The sequence below is a fragment of the Corvus hawaiiensis genome, chromosome 2 (genome assembly GCF_020740725.1).
Source record: "Corvus hawaiiensis isolate bCorHaw1 chromosome 2, bCorHaw1.pri.cur, whole genome shotgun sequence".
NCBI lineage: Eukaryota > Metazoa > Chordata > Aves > Passeriformes > Corvidae > Corvus > Corvus hawaiiensis.
In genome coordinates, this window is record NC_063214.1 from 76,905,785 (window position 1) to 76,925,409 (window position 19,625).

General features: G+C 34.3%; 1 long non-coding RNA gene across 1 annotated transcript; it reads left to right on the top strand.

Moving 5' to 3' along the window:
• Positions 1 to 1,042: 1,042 nt before the first annotated feature.
• On the top strand, positions 1,043 to 19,258 carry LOC125322136. The gene is made up of 3 exons (XR_007201860.1): positions 1,043 to 1,127; positions 15,245 to 15,439; positions 17,215 to 19,258. It is a non-coding gene; the product is annotated as an uncharacterized LOC125322136 (long non-coding RNA).
• The last annotated feature ends 367 nt before the right edge of the window (positions 19,259 to 19,625 follow it).

Below are 19,625 nucleotides of genomic sequence, written 5' to 3' on the forward strand. Positions count from 1 at the left end.
AAAAGAGATCATTTTCCTCTTATAGATCAAAAGAGCAGGAAACTGTGTATTGAATTTCAAAAAAATCTTTCTGCTGGAGTTTAAGTAATGACTAAATTAGAAGTCATGAAGTAATAGCTTTATTCAGTTGCTGTTACTGACATCAGCCTGTTGACACCCTGAACTGAATTACCTCTTGTACAGTATATTTGTGTGACTCCAGCAAAACAGCCATGGCTGAAACTTGTTTCACTACAGAGTCAGATATTAGCCTAAGTGCCTGGAAATGCTCTTTGCTGACTGTTCGTGATCTGGGGCCAAGAGGGAAAAATCACTGCCCAGTTTAGCTAGAAATTCACATGCCACTGGGGCAAGCACAAGAGGCACTGACAACTGAGGCATTCCTCTTGTCAGTTGTGGAACAACAGGGGAATTGAGAGTAAAGATCATGGTATGATGATCTCACTGTGACCATAATTTAGATTTTTGTTTTGTGTAGGACTGAAAGAGAACACTTATGGCTGAGAAAAAACTTTGTGGGAGAGGAGAAATTATTTTTGAATAAAATAGCTCATGCAAGTTCTGTCTTCTTTTTTTTCTTAAAACTGAAGTCAGCCCCAAAACCACAAAGTCAAACTTCTAATGTAGGCTAAGTGGTATGAGCATTAAGTACTACAGAAACACAGAAATGCCATTGTGCCAGTAAACCAGAAACTTATCTACATGTTAATTAAATTAGGGAATTTGACATCCACCTTTTCAATTATTTAATAAGCATATTTTTATATTAAAAATTCTATACTATAGAAGTGACTTCCTCTCAGGTAAGGAGAGGTACACCACAAAATAACTTAGCAGAAGCCCCTTTTCTCCAATTAAATACATATGTTGGGGAAAAACTAAAAAAACAAACGCCTCAGAATTGCAATATAGTACTTGGTTTGCAGGGCTGCTACTGCTTTCTTTGGATCTTGCTTCTTTTTTCTCATTGTCAGTCATAAATTGTTGATTTTTTTAAACTGTGGAGTTGTATAACATTCTTATGTAAATCTTTCCTTATCCTCCAAAGCAGCAGACCTCTGCTGAGAAGACAAGCAATACTGCAGCGCTCTGCAACAAGATTTGAGGGCTTGGGATGTGACCTTTGGGTGAGTACATTTTAACCAGGAAATTTGATTATCATGCATGGCACCATTAGGGACTGCTTCTCCTTTGCTTGATTTAAAAAGACACAGAACAACTCCTCCATAAAGCTCAAATTAGTATTGCCTATCTTGGAAAATCCTGCTCTGAATTCCCAAAATTATATAATGCCAGGTTTGTCACCCTTCACACACAGCCACACTGAAAAATATGGTTCAGGGCTCAGACAACCCGTTGAGCAGTGCCTCCGTTATGACTGACTATGCTGAGTCCATCAATCAAACTTTTTACGCAAGGCATTATCCTCAACTGCTGAAGTAGAGGCTAAGAAGTGCATCTTACTATGCTGTAATAATTCTTGAGGTTTAAAAGCCACATTTCAGGAAATGCTCAGAAGTTTACTACATTTACAATGAAGAGGAAAAAAGACGTAATAACAGTTCTCAGTCTTGCCCTGCTCATTATCCTATATTTTTGATTCATCCTTCAGAAGCTGAATAGCTTGAGACAAAGCTAAATAATTCTTGGCATCTGATTTAGGTTCAGTCTTCCTCCAGTCCTTATTAGTGTTATATTTCCTTGCTTGAAAGGGTACAAACAGCTTAGATTGCCCCTTAATTCATTCCAAAGCATGTTAACCTTAGAGACATTTATTTGAAATGAGTTGGGAAAAAGTACTTTTTTCCTTTTTTCTATTTAGCTATGATGTTTATCCTCATGCATTCTGTACTCTTAACTGATCTTAGAAGAAGAGAAGAATACATCAAATTAATCTGGAGGCTTCAGCCAAATCAAATAATTCCCATCTCACAAAATATGCTTTTAGGGTCTGATTTTTAATTTGCCATTAGAAAACTGTAAATTGTCCATTAAAACCACTACTGAGGGGAAAAGAAAAAGTCAAATGAATGATTTTGTAGAACTTATTGCCGGAGTTATAATTATGTCCTCAGAACATAATTATTTAGAACTTTTGCTTTAGTGGATCCTCTTAATAGGCAGAATTATTAAGATTCTTAATTAATTAGCATCAAGCTTTTAACAGTTTTAATACATAACTTTGGAGACAGAGAGGGGTCAAGGTAAGGCCAGGACTTTGTAGCTTAACACGCTCTTTTCTTTTGAACATCTGGGGTGTCAGTAGTTTTGACAAGTAGCTTTTTTTAGCAAAACACAAAAGCTTCCATGTACAAGCTCTAGAATTATTAACATGCATTTTGATGAGCAAAAGATAGAAGATTTTCAAACCAGAATTAATGTTAACATCATGCCAAACTATAAAAGTGTGCAGGTTTGATCATAAGAGAATGACACAAAGCACAGTTCAAACGGTCTAGCCAGTAAGAATATTGCCAATAGTGTTGCAGAATCATAAAAGGCAGACATCTGAATATGAAGCTTTCAGTTAATTTCCCAATATCTCTTCCTAAGTTTCTCAACAGAACTGAGCAATTACAATAAATGAATAGCAGTGTGAATGAGGTCTCAGGTTTAGGAGAAATAAGAGGGAGGTTGTCACTGGTGAATAATATAGAAAAGCAGAAAATGAGATTAAATTGTGCACATTAAAATATTTGTCATCATCTGAAAAACAATAAGCATTATTGATAAAATGGCATGGGTTGGCAAAACTCTTATGAAAACTCCAAAGGATTTTACAATTCATATACCAGCTTCAGTACCTCAGTCAATGTTTTTGCAATCTAATTATCTAAGGTCTTATTTTGTTTTGCTGCTTCAAAGTACGTAACATTTCTATTGATTTTAGAAGTGTCACTAAACAAATTTCTCTCACAAGCTGATCTTCCATAAGTTGATGATGCAAATCAGTAACTCCTGTGATTTATTTCATTTCTCTTGGACAATTTTTAGAACACAATAGGATATTTCCTGGAAGAGTTTTTTCACTGCCTTTTAAGGGAACCTGTCTCAAAACACCTGTCTCAAAATAATTTCAGTAAAATTACAGTAGAAAGGTGCAGTGTCATGTTCATAAAGGCTTACACACTTTTTCAGAACTGTGATGGAAAGATACTCCTCCATTCCCTTTTCAGGATTGCCCTATTATCAAGCTAGGGGATCATCATTCTTGCTATAGCCTTTCTATCTGTATTCTTTAATGAGTATTTGACTATTCACAAAACTGACTAGCATTTTTCTGGGAGTTTACAACAAGGCACTGAAATGAGATTCAGCCATAGGATCTTCATAAACATATTCTGGTTTTCAAAAGTGGGGAAACTTCCTCCCAGATTGCTGCATAGGAATAATAATGTTATGTATGGTATGTCAGCCCAATGGATGTTTAGTGCTTCTGTTGTATAGGGACTGCAACAGAAAAATGTAAGTATAGTTAAACTAACAGTGATATGTTTTTTTTTTTTAAAATATTCAACTATCACCTTATGACTGGAAAGAAATTGAGAGTGGTTTACATGTTATTTAATTATTCTTTACCTCAAGGATAGCATTCCAAGACCTAAATGGTATTAGAAAACAAAAAGAAAATTTACATCAGAAGAATACGACTGAAGAATCAAGTCCAAGTAAGGAAACATGACATTATTTAATTATATTTGAGGTATTCTTCATATTTCTATCAATTGTTAAAATAATTTGTTAAAAAAATAATTTTTCCTCCTTATATTTCATGCTTATATTGAACTAAGTTATGCTAGGAAAAAGATACTGTTTTCCAAAAGATATGGTGCCAGAAAATTATAAAGATTATATGCAAACCTTACTTTGACTACTTTAGAAATGAAACTTAATATTCCCTTTCCTTCAGTCCTTCCTTTCATCCAAAATCTACCCAAAAGATTTTTCTTTGCTAAGTGCATCTAGAAATATGAAGTGCCATATAAAAATACCCTGCAATATATGTCTGAAATGGAAGAACTCCTTCATATTTCAGATATTTGTCACTGGAAAATTAGTTCAAAACAATCATATCATACTTTAACCGTTGACCTTTCTTTGGTGATGGAATGCTTTCTCTTTAGGACTTATCTACAAATGAGACTTGTAGTGACCCCAGTACATCATGTCTGCCTTATTACTGTAGTTAATGGTGTTCTGAGGACTCCTTTTGTTCTCAGCTCCACTGTTTATTCATTTTACCCAGGGGTCAGTTCTTGCTCAAACCGTCAGTAACTGCTGAAAACATCTTCACATTTTCTTTTGAACCAGCTGCTGATTCTGAGACAAAAGGCCCTACATGGAAATACTTAGCAGTGAAGAGCTGTAAAAAATAGTTTCCAAGCATATGTTAGAGGAATAATGTAAGGTTTGACAGAATTATTTCCTAAGATTTATAGTAGAATTGGACACTGTTCAAAAAAACAAAGGTATTTTACACAGAAATAGAATAATAATACAAACCAGGGCTGACTATTATATTTACAGGTACAGTGATATCATTCAATGAGTTCTCTATTTTTTCCAAAAGACTGTGTTCAAAAATTTTTCTTAAAAATAGCAGTGTTTTCTAGCATTTTGTACAATTCTGAAGTGATGAATTTTCCTGTAAAAAGTAAAATCAAAGGAAAGTGATTGAAGGGTCTCATTTTTTTATTGAAACCCCATAACTGAATATTCTTTCTGTTTCTTCAGTTACACAGGTTGTCTGATTTTAAATAGTGAGGGAAAATATGTCTGCAACAATAAGCTTAATAACAAGGTGATAGAAACCATGTAAGATAAGGTTTCTCATATAAATCAAAGGGAAGATATTTTAAAACTATTCCTTCAATGCAAAAATAACCCCATTACTCTGGATCACATGAGGCCACATGTATTACTTACAGCTCATTGAAAGGTCAGACTAAATACCACAGGCATAGAACTCCCCAGTCCTAAACTGTCTGGAAAGTTGCCTGAGTAAGGACTTTAGCTTTAGTTTTAACCTAGGCATACTTAAGAGAGGGATTCAGCAAAAATTTCTATGTCTATCAAGTGAGACCCAGATGAAAAATACCTCTAAGGGCCCACATACTGATGGGTCTGAGGAGATGGGTGTTCTGCCCTCATGTTTTTAAGACCACCTTAGTAAAAGTGCCCTTGCCAAGGTGGAGCATGATGATTACTAATTGTCCCCTGTAAGGTCCCAGAGGAGGTTGCTTAATGTTATGTGTAGCACATCAATTCAATCAGGGCCAATGCAGGAGGGTGCTATAACAGCAGGAGGCATCACTTTCTGCTGGGCTTCTGCTCTAGGTAAATTCAGCAGCACAACAGCTATTTCCCCTGAAGTTTGTTGCCTCCTAGAGATTGCTCGTGTTTAAAAGATGGGCTTCTGAAATAACCAGAGCGAAGCAATTCTCTCCCTAAAACACATCTCTGATAATCTGCTTTTTGCCCTGAAACATGATTCTCTTCTTACATGTTTATTTTGACTGATTTATTACATATCCCTTAGGTGAGAGAAAACTGACAGTTCATGGACTGCAAAATATTTTATATGTTTAGAAGTGCTGGTTTACTGAAATGTAAACAGTTAAGAATGAAGTATATTTTAGCAAGAGGGTTTTGTTTGGTTGGTTTGGTTTGGTTTGGTTTGGTTGGTTTTTTAAGGGCAAGAAAGAATCGCAGAAATGTTGGCATTTTGCTAACGCTTTGACTTTTAACAAACTTTAATTTTTTTACTTTAACTTTCCACTTTAAAACATCTGTCATAGCAACTAGAAAATTTTTAATTCATCTGAAAAGTATTTTCTTCCAAATTTTACTTTGAAAATATTTGACATTTAATATTTCTTTAAAAATAATACAGTATTTGCACTGAAGATACAATTTTTATCTGTCTGTATCTATTAAGAGAAGAAACAATACATGTGTTGCATTATATATTCCTTATACATACATGCACAAATACAGGTATACACACTTGAAAGAAGCTGTGTGGAGAAAGACTTGGGGGTACTGGTGGATAAATAAGTCAACATCTCCTGGAAATGGGCATTTGCAGCCTGAAAAGCCAAACATGTTCTAGAATGTGTCAAGAGATGTGAGGCCAGTAGGTTGAGAGAGGTGATTCTGCCCCTCTGCTCTCCTCCTGTGAGACCTCACCTGCTGCATCCAGCTATGGGAGCCTCAAAGTAAGGACATGGACCTGCTGGAGCAAGCCAGAGGAGGGACACAAAGATGACCAGAGAGGTGGAGCACTCCTCTTATGCACACAGGTTGAGATTTGGGATTGTTCGGCCTGGAGAAGAGAAGACTCTGAGAAGACTTTACAGCTGCCTTCCTATACCTAAGAGGGCTTTATAAGAAAGCTGGAGAGGGACTTTTCAGAAGGGCATGTAGTAATAGGACAAGGGGAATGGCTTTAAACTTGGTCTCTTAGAAGGTGTCATTGTCTCTGGCACAGGGCTTGGAACCAGATGATCATTAAGGTCCCTCCCAAACCAAACCATTCTATGATTTTATGATTCTATTAAAAAAGTAAAAGAAGACAACTATTTTTTTCATAGATTAAGTCATCTCTCATTCTTACTGACTACTGCTGGGGCAGCAGAGTAGGCAAAAAAACAAAAACAGGAACAGCAATGGCATTTTCAGTATTGTGTTAGGCAATTCTGTTCAGAAACTTCAATTAATTTACCATAATGATAAAAAGTATGAGAGATGTTTACACCTCCAGTAGTTCTTCCCTTGAGGAGCTGCACGGAAAAATTATAAGCCACACAGAGACAAGTTGCAGGATTCATGACAGACAGAGAGGGAATTGTCTTGTCAGTCTCACAAGTCTGAGGATTGCAAACGGAATCTCATCAAACGTAATTTCTATTCCGCTTTGTACATCAAATGCCTCAACTAAAATTCCACATTCTACTGTGACTGAATGCACTTGCTCCTTCTGGACAGCTGCATTCCCTGAGCCTTCCAGTACTCTGAAAAGATAACAAAACTGTCTGTAAGAATTAAAAGTGAAAGATGAGATAAATAGTGGAAATTTGGTGGTTGTTAGTGCTGTGTTTTTGCCTACCTAACTGCAAACAGAGAAAGACAGGTTTCTTTAGCTTGCTTTAAGCATCCTTTCATCAAGACCAATGTACTCTTTGGTGAAATGGTGGGGAATACTTGATATTACAATAAATAATTGCAAGAAAATACCAAAAAGACAGCAATACTTCTCCATCCTGTTTTGCTTCTGTTTTATAAAGGCTTTAACTTTTTTTTTTCTCTAAAGAACAGAGTATTGCTCAGTTCCTTGTAGATGTGAAATTTACCTGAGGTGATCTCAGTTGCTATCAAAGGTGCAAGCTATCTTTAAAATCACCAGCAATACCAAATAATGCAATGTTTACATGTATAGTAATTCCAAAATGTAACCTGGACGTTGCCAGGAACCCTGTGATGGGAGTTAGCAATGACGAATTTCACTTTCAATCTAGTTGAGCAATGGTGGCTAAGCAGTGTCTAGCAGGTCATGTGAGGTTGGGACCAGCACATGTATGTTTATGTTTCATTTACTAGAAAATGAAATGGGATTTCCTGGTGATCCTAACTAGTTCTGATTTGATAATTTCTAGCTTTGTATTTAAGTCTATGTTCAGCAGTAAATCCCATGATGGTCTGACAAAGCCTTGGAAACAGGCGGCTTCGCAGCAAATGCCACCAATGGCATCTCTGTCATGTAAGGAGAGAAGATGTCACTGCTTAGTTCTCAGTGATTCATATCCTCTCTGAACACAGGAATTCTGTGCTTCTGATTATTGTTCTGTGAAAGTCTGTGTTTTTAACCACAAGCGAAACTAATTCTGATTTTCAGGAACCTTGCACAGATAATTGCTAAATAAATGTGCATACATTATATTAAAATGTGTATTCATATTAGTTAAACATGTAAATAACAATGAAATATATAAAAAAGAAAGAAACAAATAAATCGCTCTTCACTAATAATGGAAAACACAAGCAAGAGAAAACTATGGTAAGCTGGAATCAAGATTTAAAGCCGGTAATATTAGTGTAAGGGTTAAAAAATTAACTTAATGTTATCCTAAAAGACACATCTGGAAAATTCTGTGGTTATTTAAACCTGAAAATCCAATTGTATTAATGTATGAAGATGTATTTTCAACAGCTGCAATTTTAGCATGCAGATAGTTTGAGTTTCTCGGATGTCACAAAACCAACTATTTTGAATGAGAGCTTAACTAATTTTGCATTTAATCATAACATACAGCTGTTGAGATTTAAGACAGTTTTTATTTAAATTTAGCTTCTGCTAGAGAGGAAGTGTGAAGAAGATACTCTAAGTGAGGTATGTCTTAAAAAGACACATTTTTAGTATGAAATATGACATTTAAAATGACATACTTTTAACTAATTCATAGCATAAATAGCAGTCCTAAGTGCTCAGAATCTTTTCTTCAGAAGTTAACATCCTCAGTTTAGGGAAAATGCAGAATGTGCAACATATGCTCATTTAAAACAAAGGGACTTATTCAAAGCTTGTATTGACATCTTTTTGACATTTGACATACAATATGCATGAGGATAACATTCAGATTGCTAATTTATGGATGAAAAAGTTAGAAGAAGGAAAACCTAAGGTTGCTCCAATAGTGCTAAATCACGTGTCGTTCTTATCGATTGTGTTGAAAAATAAATTTAGCTGTCTTCCCAAACACTGACAACTAGAAAATGTTTTCAAAGTGATCTTTTTTGACTGAAGAAAGCATATCGTTCTACTGTAAGTGTTTTGAGTTTCTTTTCAGGCAGTCAATTCTGCTGCTACCTATTTATAAACAAGTATCAGAGCCCTATGAGAATAATCAAAATGAACAAAATGCACTCTTGAATGATTTCAGTTGATTATACCAAGCAGAAACTTGGCTGAGAGGGTCAAGTGTCTTAATATGTACTCAAAGTGCTCAGCAATCTGGAATAAAATTACTTTGATCTTTGAAAAAATTCATAAAAGGGGAATGAATATTGCTAGCTGCATAATTGTATATTTTTCCAATATATGAATTTTTGCTGAAAGATTTTAATAGAGGTCTGGAACTTCACAAGATAAAATTAAACTATTCACAAAAAAAGCTTACTTTCTTGTAATCTAAGCAAAATGTCACAGATCTATAAAGGACACTTAATATTTAACCATATGTAATTATACACATTATTTTCACAACATGGACAATTGCTTAAAACGTTTAATATCTTGTATGAATTATTTTAGATACAAAGAAATGTATGTGTTTTGTTCATTTAATGCTAATGAATAACTGACAAAGATAAAATGTTGTTAATCTGTTTCCATTTATAAAACATCAGTGCACAAAACATATTTGGGCTCTGTTTTCTTAGCTATCTAGGACATCATCAGCCATGCAGAACCATACGTCACCAGAAACAGTTATAAAGTATCGGCTCCTTATTCCTTTAGTGCTGAGGAGGGAAAAAAAAAGCTCAAAACCCAAAACTGAAAAACTTCAGGAACCTGAAAAAGTAATACCTATATTTTATACATTAAATGGATGTCTTAAAAATTTCATTTTGTGTGTCCCACCAGTTTTAAGTTGAAATGTTGAGATTTAAGTTTCAGGCAACCTAAAACAGTTTTTGAGTTACTTTCCTTCTTAGAACCATAGGCAGACCTCTTAGGTCCCTGTTTGAACTGAAAACTAAACATCAAAGCCACTACTTTGTCGGTATGACTCCTCTTCTGCTGTATCAGAGACTCTCCACAGATTGCTTTCCATAGGGATGTACATCACCCTAGAAAAAAGAGCAGTTGCATAATTAAATGGCTCAAAGAATTGCCCCAAAAAGGAATTTGAACAGCATGAGTACTACACATTTAAAAGTAGAATTTAAATTCAGATCCCTAATGAGTACTACACATTTAAAAGTAGAATTTAAATTCAGATCCCTAAATATTGATGTCTATGAAGGAGTTCTCTACATGAGATATAGCTAAGTATTCATTAGCTCCAAGAAAGGTTTGCAGAGATGCCAGGCCCCCTATATGCTTAATCAAAGTTGGTTATGTCACCCCTAGATTAGAAGGCATCCACTCATACAAAGTTTTAGGTCTTCTTTCAGAGGTGCCAAGTGTTGCAATTCCAAAGCATGAGTTTGTAAGGATGACAACTTTTAAATAAACAGTTTCTAATCTCAGGAACTCAAGTTATTGTTTATCAAATGTATTCATATAGGACAGTAAGAAGCACTAACAGTCCTTAGGTATTTTTTTCTCCTTTTAGACAGATTAATAGAGAATATGCTTGTTTGGGGAACCTACAGGAATGATTTCTACAGTATGTGCATTATTTGTAGACAGTAGTCTTTAAAAATTCTAATTAAAATAACTCTTATTGAAAAATGTGTTGCCAGACAACTTTGCCCAGATAAAAAATACATGCTAAACCCACGCCTGAGGTAGTACTGCAATACATTAAAACTAAAAGAAAGAAAATGTTTTCTCTCTGGGGGTCACAGTTTCAGTACTGAAAAGTATTCCTTTTCCCTTCCCCAAAATAACATTTCACTATTTCAGCAGAAGAATCAGATTTGCATCAGAGAATTTTTGTAAGGTTAGACTTCAAGGATTTTTTTAAGGGTGTGTATTCTACCTGTGAGTTTTTAAATTAACATGTTAACATGTTGCTTTGCTCAAGAAAAAAGCACAGACAAAAAAAGTGATAAAATAAGTACACTCCTAAAATACATTAGTGAAAAAGGTATTGCATAAGGTTGAGCTGGAATATCAATTTTAAAAACACAGCATTGAATTAATAAGATAGGAAGAATTTTCTTCCATGAGTTCCTAAGACAAAGGTTTATCACTTGCTTGTTGAGCTTGACCAACTGTGAAACAAGTAATTTCACCTCAGAGACAGCAGATCTTTAGAATTTACTGTGACACCCCGACTTTCCAATTTTTAAGTCAAGTCCTCACCAAAGATGCTTATGATTCTGCTTTCCAGAACTCAGGCTCAAAATTTAAATGAATGTCAGAAGTGAAGTTTCAAATTTCCAGCTGGAACTGGACCAATTAAATTGTTCAGCTTGATTCTGTCTTTAAATTTCATCAGGGTATTTATGTTTTGTTAGCTGGCTTTACTGGCTTCAAAAGATGTACTGCTTACAGTTAATGGAACAAGTTTTGGGGCTTTGTTAGCAGTCCTATTGTGTTTCCTGAACTGAAAATAAGTTTCTGGGGTGCTTTGATCAAGACAGAAGATTTTCAAAGAAATTTTTGTGGATTAAAGGGCTTTAAAAACAAGTCTATGCTATGTGTGCTGCGGAGCCAGAGAGTTGAGACTTTTATGCATCTGAATTAGACTTAAGCTTCATGAGAGCTCAGCCATTGAAGCCTGCAGAGGTTCTCTAGAGAACACTTCCAAAAAATTATTTTCCTCAAATCATATGCTTTTTATGGTTGAATACTGAGAGTCTGATTTTATTTCCTACGGAAATCAGGGTCAATGTGTTTTTTCATGTTCAGAATATGACAGGCCCTGGAAGGTAGTTTCTCAATGTCTGCTAAATCCCTGCAGGGGATACTGTGGAAGGCAAGGAAAGGAAAAATCATTGAAATAAAAATGAATTTGCTTTTTCTGCATATTTTTCTGATTCTTAAAGATAAATCACTCTTTATTTTTCTATTGTATAGTTATAAGGGAGACAGAGAGCATATATTATATTTAATTTCTTACTGACTTGATGACATTCAGACAAACGGTACTTTGCTTTTGAATTAGTTAAAATTGATTATTTCTGTGCATTATCCCCCAGTCTAAATTCAAAATGATAATTCTGCTCTAACACTAAGAATTACTTCAGGAGTGACTGGAACCCTTTTGATGAAGTTACCCCTGAGCCTAAGGTTCCCATCTGTGCTGCTGGTTGTAGCTGACACTTTGGACAATGACTCTACTCTGAAGTTCTTTGCCAGGAGTAAGGATTTCACCATAGTGTCTTTGTCTATTCAACAAGAAGAAAAATCTTGTTAGTATCAGAAAAGAGGGAAGAGGAAAAAGACTTAAGAATGGTAACTGTCCAATATGTCAAATGATGGCATAAAAAGACAATTTCCTTTAAAGTTTTTCTATGAATTATCTTGCTCTAGTATCATAATAGGACTTGAAAAACCTATGATAATGATGACTAGAGTTTTATACTGCAAAATATGCATAATAAGGAATAATGCAGAAAAGCTTGTGTCTTTCCGACAATGATTTAGCTCTTACACAAGGTGTAAGGCTATCTGATATAGTGGGGGAAGAAACAGAGAGAAGGGGAAAGGTATTCTTCCAAATAGATGTAGAAAATAATTCAAGGAATTCAAGGTTTTCTTAAAAAACAAACAAACAAACAAAAAAAAAAAAAAAAACAAAAAAAAAAAAAAACAAACCTCAATTTATTTATTCTTTTTATTTTAGAGGTTACTATTTTAAAATGTCAGCAGAATAATACTTTTAAAGCAACTTCTATGATGATAACCATGTCTCTGGTTAATAAACTGCCATGCTGAAGAATGAGCTCTGGTTTCAGAGCTGAATTTGGTCATAAAACCTGTGTCAAAATATTTAAATTAAAATATAATAATAATGAACATTTTCATTTTAAATTTGCCCTCTAAGAGAAAGGTACAGCTTCAACTTCTGAACTGAAATTTAGGTTTTCTTTACTCTGATTGGTGCAGAAGTTTCAGCAACTCATTTTTTGAACTTACCTATCAGAACAATTTTGTAACTAGGAACCCAAATTAGAGATCTCTGTGTCAGTTTTGCATAGTGTTTATGAAAGATTCTTTTAATGGAAGTCCTCAGGTCTAACCATAGGATATTTTGTCTGTGCAAAATAATGTGTAATGTTATCCACTTCCTTTTTCATGCAAATATTTAATAAATTCCTCAGAAGGTTCATACTTAATTGTATTCAGCTTTTATGCATGTAGTTGAATATGTGAGAGGGAAGGAAATGAAGCATGCAACTCTTAAATGAGAGAACTTCAATGAGATAATCACAGATTATACTGCATAAGATCTTTTCACACCCTCTTTCTACTGATTAATTTTCTAGAAGTAGACTTTAAGAGACATAATATTTTTCTTTGCCATAAGTAAAAGATTAAACTTCTTAATATACACTGTAATGTAACATGCACCATTTGAGCTTCCAAAATCAAAATCTAAGACATAAATGAAGTATTATAAAACATGCTTAATAAGTTTTTATTTGGCAGCCATTGGTCTCTATGTGTTGTACCTTTTTATTTTCACTTTATGTACATACTTTTAAGTAACTATTTTTAACATAGATTTTAATATCCCAAGTATTTATTACTCATTTATTTGTTTCTCACACATAGACCTTCTTAATGATTACTTTATTAAAATACTTTTGTTCATGTCCTTTTCAAAGTTCTGCTAGTAATGTTCAGAAGCATTTTTAGAGTATTGATACCTGAGAAGAGCCTGAGCAAACTGAGCTTCCAGGCATTAAAAGCAGCATCACTATTTATGTTTAGTCTACCAGTGAAGGTGTATGTTAGTGATTTCCTTCAACAAATTCACTTAAGGTATGTAATACTTCCATCTCCAGCCAAAAAAAGTCTCATTTTAAGCAGATTTTAGTTTCAGTATGGGCAGGCTGATACTTTCCTTGTGTATTCCTGATGCTCTTGGAACTCATTTTATTATTTAGATTTTTAATTAGAAAAATAAAGGGAAGCACTCTTTCTTTCAAGGATTTCTTCCATTAAACTAGTTGAAATTTTGGCTCAAACTATGAAGTGAGAATTTAGTCAAGTAATGGATACACTTGTTTATAATTTGAATGAGTAACCAGATGAATTTCCAGGTCACTCTTCAAGTGAACTGAAGGTAAACTTCCCAGTTCGTAATGTTTGCTATCAGCTGGCATATGGTAGTGCCTGGTACCAAAGTGATGCCTGAAAAGAAAGCAGCACTGTTGATTTTAAAATAACAGTTTTACAGTTTCAAAATAGATCATGAAAAGACCTATTCTTTTCTTGACTCCAGTTCAGAGCCCTCTCCAGGCCTGAAACAGTTTCTCCCTCTTTCATGCCATTGTCAGAATTAAAACCTTCCTCCTTTTTAATTTGAGAAGTAAAAATAGTTTGAATACCACATCAGAAGGCAAATTCCACTCAGGAACACAATGAACTGTACTTTCTTTCATGGGTATGTTAAAGATAGATAAAAAAGGCTAATAGTGATAAAGAAAAGGGATATGAGTTTCTTCCTATGCAACTGATATCAAAGAGTGATTTTTGAAACTAAAATAAAAACTATAACACTTATAAAGTATTTTTGGGGTGTGTGTGAGAAAGTAAGATTTTTGTTCTACAGTGACACCAAAATAAAACAAGTCTCAATTGATCTGTACTTGATTGTTAGCTGGCTAATTCAAAGAGATTCTTTATTGACTTCATAACTCAGTAGTACTAAAGATACTTTGTCGTTAATACTGAAAGAGTGCTAACGTGTGTATCTGCTTTTCAGACTAGTAAATATTGATGTTCACCTTAGCTGTAGGCACAGTAAGCACCAGGACTTTTGATCTTCTTTCTTATGAGATATGTGTAGGTGTGTGTATAAGGTCATGACTTTCTGTGGCATGTGATGTGGCAGTTAATATTATAATCTATTGCATTCTGCTTATACACTCTATCTTATTGGATTGTATAGAATGTTTTTGGTGGAAATGGTTTTCTAAATATGGAATGGAAAACCAAAAAGTATAGCCTAAAATGCTCTCTGATCTTAAACAAGAAAATCTAACATTTGGTGCAAATGTACAAAATTCGAATATAGTTGGTGTGTGTTTCATGGTGCAGATCTCCAAAACCAGATGTTCAGGCCTCTTGCAGCATCTCCACCTTCTACTCACTTTGCTAGAGATCCTAAAGGTTGTAATGTTGCTATCATTTTTTACTTTGATCATACTTTGTAACTTTAAAAGCTCTCTTTCTGGTCACATATCTTATTGGTATGTTCAGTCCTATGATGCTATAGATATAAATGCATGCTTGAATCCATTTCTTTTGTTCTATGTGAAGTAGATAATTATAGTACATAAATAAATCTGCAAAAAAGTATATCTTTATTGAAGAAAAACTTCTCATATCATGGTCCTGTAGGTATCTCAACATGAACAAATATTAGCACCCGTTTGGAACGTGAGGGAAGATTAGCAGGACTCTCTACAGAAGCCAGCTTGGACAGACTTAATAGCAGGATTTGTCACCAAAGCAGTTCATACAGTGGCTTCCTGGATCCTATGACAGTAAACGTTTGGAGAGTACAAAATCAGACTCTGTCTCCTCCTATACTGGGTAAGTAAATATCAAGCACAGGTTTGATTCTGATAAGGAAATATCAGATATGTTTCAGGAAAAAAATAAAAGACGTGGACTCAGAAAAGGAAGGTAGATCTTTTAATTACACTGTTTTCTTAAAAGAAGAACTGCTTTTTATGCTCACTTTGCCAAGTGAGAGAAAAATATAATTTCAGTATAAGAATAGCCCAAATCTACTATAGAAATGTAAATTTAGTAGATCTTCCATTAATTATTTAAAGCTGTTGGATTAAACAATACAAAGTAAGAGTTACAGCTGCTGTCTAACTCTAGTGCTAAGACTATGCTGCAATATGATTTTGCTACTTGAAGAGTATTTCCATAAAATCTTTACAGATAAAGAGAAATTTCACTGAAGATACATTATGAAATTTTAAAATTTATTAATGAAAAAAGTATTTTTGTTCTAAATCATTCTTGTTGATTATAAATATAGTTTATAAAGTCCAGTGTTCTGAAAAGTGTTCAAAGAAAAGGAAATAAAACAATTCAAATTTATGCCTTGAAATTACTTCAGAGGCTTAGCTAACAAGAGTAAGAGTTTCCATGATATAAGCATGCATTTGCCAACCAAATGAGGGACTCATTAGAAAATAAAAAACAGATGTTGGAGCAGTCAGCAATGCACTTTTTTTTTTCACAGAGCCTTTGATTATGCCAACCATGTAATTGTATCTTGATCCGTCCCACAACAGTTCAGATGTGTTACTGTACAGACAGCCATATATTTTTTGACTACAACAGAACTACTCTGAGTGCAAAAATTTAGTCATTATGTTTGTGCAAGACCAGGTCTGCTGCAGAGTTTAACAGTGAAGATTCAGAGAATTCAAGGGTCATGTGCTAAGTTACAATAAGTATGAACCAGTGTATGTGATGTTAGTTGAAAAGATTTTGGGATTTGATTGTGAGCACTCCAGATACTTCTTAAAATAATAGAAAAACAGGTGGAGTAACAGCAGTAGTTCTCAAACAACCAATCTGCAGATTCAAAAAGTATCAGTGAAATTTTTACTCTGTCATTTTTACAAATGACAGAAGGAAAGAGATGATAAGTATACCTGCTATTGATTCTCAAATTAAGAGAGAGTAAGAAGAAAAATCTTAAATGATGTGCATAGGAATGCAGAGGGAATCCTGGTTTCTGTGTTATGCAGAGCAAAAATACATGCTGGAATAAATAAAGGACGTTTATATGTCACAAAAAAAATCCCCACTGAATTATTTGGAGGGCAGGGTAATCAGACAAATCAGAGAAGAAACAATTCTAGTAAGTTCTGTGAAAACCGGAAAGAGATGGCAAAATGTGCAATATCAAAAGCAACATAAAAATTATGTCAAATAGGATGCTAGTATGTTTGGATTACTTTCCATGGTATGGGTGTTTTAAATTACCACCACATATACGAAATAAGATAAGAATATGACAAATGATTGAAATATTTAGCTACAGATTATTTATTATTCAAATTTTAGACTGTGTGAAATATAAAAACATTTTCTAATGACAAATCTATGCAAATAATTTACAAATGAATGTAAGGGTTCTACCTCTCAAAAAGATTAGATATTTTGAAATTTATGGCCATTTCTAAATCTCAGATCCACAGGACAGATCCTATTAAAAATATTTTAGGTTCTAATTTTATGAATTTTCTGTATTTGCATGTCAGTTAAATAAAAATATAATTGTTAAAAACTCTCTATCACCATGACTCCAAGGAATCAGTCCTGTTTTCAAATTTCTTTAGTTTTTCAGACATCTCTGCATCTGAGCCATGTGAAGTGATTTCCTGCCTTTCTGATGACAACGACTGCTGCTACTGTCAGAAAATAACCTGAATATAAATACTAGGAATAAAGAATATTCTTTTCACCTTTTCACCTTTAAAATGCATTTAATTTTATTTACCAAAAATACATGATGCTCTAGTGTAATTTAAAAATTCAAATAATTTGTCTTAAAGTGCATTTTAGTGAAACTCAATGATGCTTGAAATGTCACCAATGTAAATAACTTTTTGAAGGCAAATCCAAAGAGACTCATTTTACCTCTAAAAAACCTTAAATGTACATGGAAACCATCTGTGTTTTGTCAAAGATATTAAAGTACATTTTCTTGTACTGATTGTTCATCATCTGTGAACAATTCTGCTTTGAACTGCTTTGGATAATGGAATGAGGAACTTTTAAAACTCAGGACAAGAAAATTCTTTACCCTTTTTAGCAGAAGCAAATACTTTTCTTCTAAACATTTGTAAAGTGTCTGTTCTGAGTATCTACTTTTTAACATTGTTTTGCTTTCATTTGTTCCTTTCTGAGGACTTCAGAAACCAGGTTCCTCATAAAGTATTTGGGAGCCTTTGGTACTTATTTCCTTCCTTCCTTCCTTCCTTCCTTCCTTCCTTCCTTCCTTCCTTCCTGCCTGCCTTCCTGCCTTCCTCCTCCCCTCTCTCCCTCCCTATTTGGATTACAGCTATTTTGATGAAAGGTCCCACATTGAAACTTATGTCTATTTCCCAAGCAGCCAAATTAAGTGCATTTCAGCTATTTCTCCCTGAACCTTCTCTAGGCTGACCAGCCCCAGCTCTTTCAGGGCCTCCTGAGCTCAGATGTCAGATAATCAAGTCCCCTAGTCATATTCATGGTCCTTCACTGAACTGCCTTCAGCATGTCCGGATCTCTCCTGCATTGGGAAGCCTGGGCATGGACCAAGAAATCCAAATGTGTTCTCAGCATGGCTGAGCAGAGGGGAGGATCATCTCCTTTGACCTGCTGGAAATGCTTTTCCTAAGGTGACACGAGAAATCACCGACTTTCTTTGTGATGGGACACATTGCATGCTCATGTGATATTTTCAAACTATTGCTTCAGATCTGATTGCCTCTCATTTCTTCTACCCCAGATGCTGTTGGTGTTTTAGGTTTTTTCTTCTCCTGACTTTATATAAATTATAATTGTTAAAAACATATTTTCATAGTATTTTTCCTATTAATTGTAATATTTAATTTTTTTCCTGAATATAATCAAAGGAATAACACACAGAAACAAAATAGGTCATCAACGTGAACTAAATTACAGCACTCATTGCTTTGACATGTCCCTTTACATATGCATTTCTGCTACCTTACTGTTAATAGTGTTCCTATTTCTACCATAAACTTACAAAGTCTATCTGTGGGACTTCAAAGACTGCTTCTTTCCTGTATTTTGAAGACCATGTAACAAGGGAAATAAAAATGCCCTTTTTTTTTGCCTGCAGTAGAATACTCTTTCTTTAGGAAAAAATTATTGAAAATTCTGTTACTGCCTTGTGAAAAATCAAGGACGTTTCAAGAATTTTTATATAAGGAGTCATATAAAGATCTTTTTCAAAAACTTTTAGGGAGTCATTTAAACATAGGTACAGTTTTTGTTTTCCCTCATATAAAATTCTTACATCAGACTTAAAAAGAATCTGGGTACGAAAAAGGAGCAGAATCTGAAAATGAGTGGATATATCTTTTTTTTTTTCCTTTATTTTTAATTGTATGGCTGCTAAGAGGCTCTTTTTTCATTTGTAAACAACAGTTAATCTGTGACATCTGTGGGAACCAATGTATTGTATAATTTAAGCAAACTTTGCATTCGTAATAAAAATGTTCCCCTCCTCAGGGTTATTTGATCTATAAAACTGGGTGAGTTATATATTCTGCTAATTTGTTTTACTAACCACTACAGAATATGTGCCATCATGTTGTGATATTTACTAGAAAGTGAGTTGAAAAATAAATGAAAAAAACTCTGCTATTAAATCCTTATGCAGAGTTGATGTGGGTTTTTTTCACTTCTTTGTTTAGTTGCAATAGAAAAGGAAGTCATCCTGAAGAAGAAACAAATAAAAGAAAAGAAAATACAGAGGAAGACTCCCAGCCATCAGACACAATTAAATTCTACATACCACAGTTCTGGGGTTTTTTTTCAAAGACTAGTATTTTTGGGAGAAGATACTGTTCACAGCATAATGCTAATTTAAATGGGATGTTAGGAGAAGCGCCACAGTCTGTGCCTTTAATAATGCGTCACACAGTGCTCTGGAGCACTCCTGGGCCCTGAAATACAGCTCCATATCCCACTACCCTGTTGTAAAGGCCTCAAGCATGCTTTGTCTAAATGCTAACAG